The sequence below is a fragment of the Haliaeetus leucocephalus genome, unplaced genomic scaffold (assembly GCF_000737465.1).
Source record: "Haliaeetus leucocephalus isolate CR32 unplaced genomic scaffold, Haliaeetus_leucocephalus-4.0 Scaffold110, whole genome shotgun sequence".
Taxonomy (NCBI): Eukaryota; Metazoa; Chordata; class Aves; order Accipitriformes; family Accipitridae; genus Haliaeetus; species Haliaeetus leucocephalus.
The window spans coordinates 716,036-716,364 of record NW_010972546.1 but is presented as its reverse complement, the minus strand read 5'-3'; positions in this window follow the sequence as shown (position 1 = coordinate 716,364).

Here is a 329-nt window from a genome sequence, read left to right as displayed (position 1 = left end):
CTACCTCTGTTTTGTCTGAGACCAGTTTAGGAAGAGCATATTAATATATGCTTAGAACAAATAAATCATAATATGTAAGGCTTAGCAGTACTTAAGGCTGATATACCCTAGTCAAACATCTTTTGTTTTCATTAGGGACTTGAGGCTGTGCCATTGACAACAGAAAACCCTGTAAAAAAGAAACATGCTGTTTAATTAATTTCTTTAAAATAGATATTTTCGTCTCACCAGAACAAAAAGACAACCACCCCACCCCCCAAAAAATAAAAAAAACCACACAGGGTCAGATTCACAATGAAAAAATTTATTTCCAATTGCGCTTTTTGTTG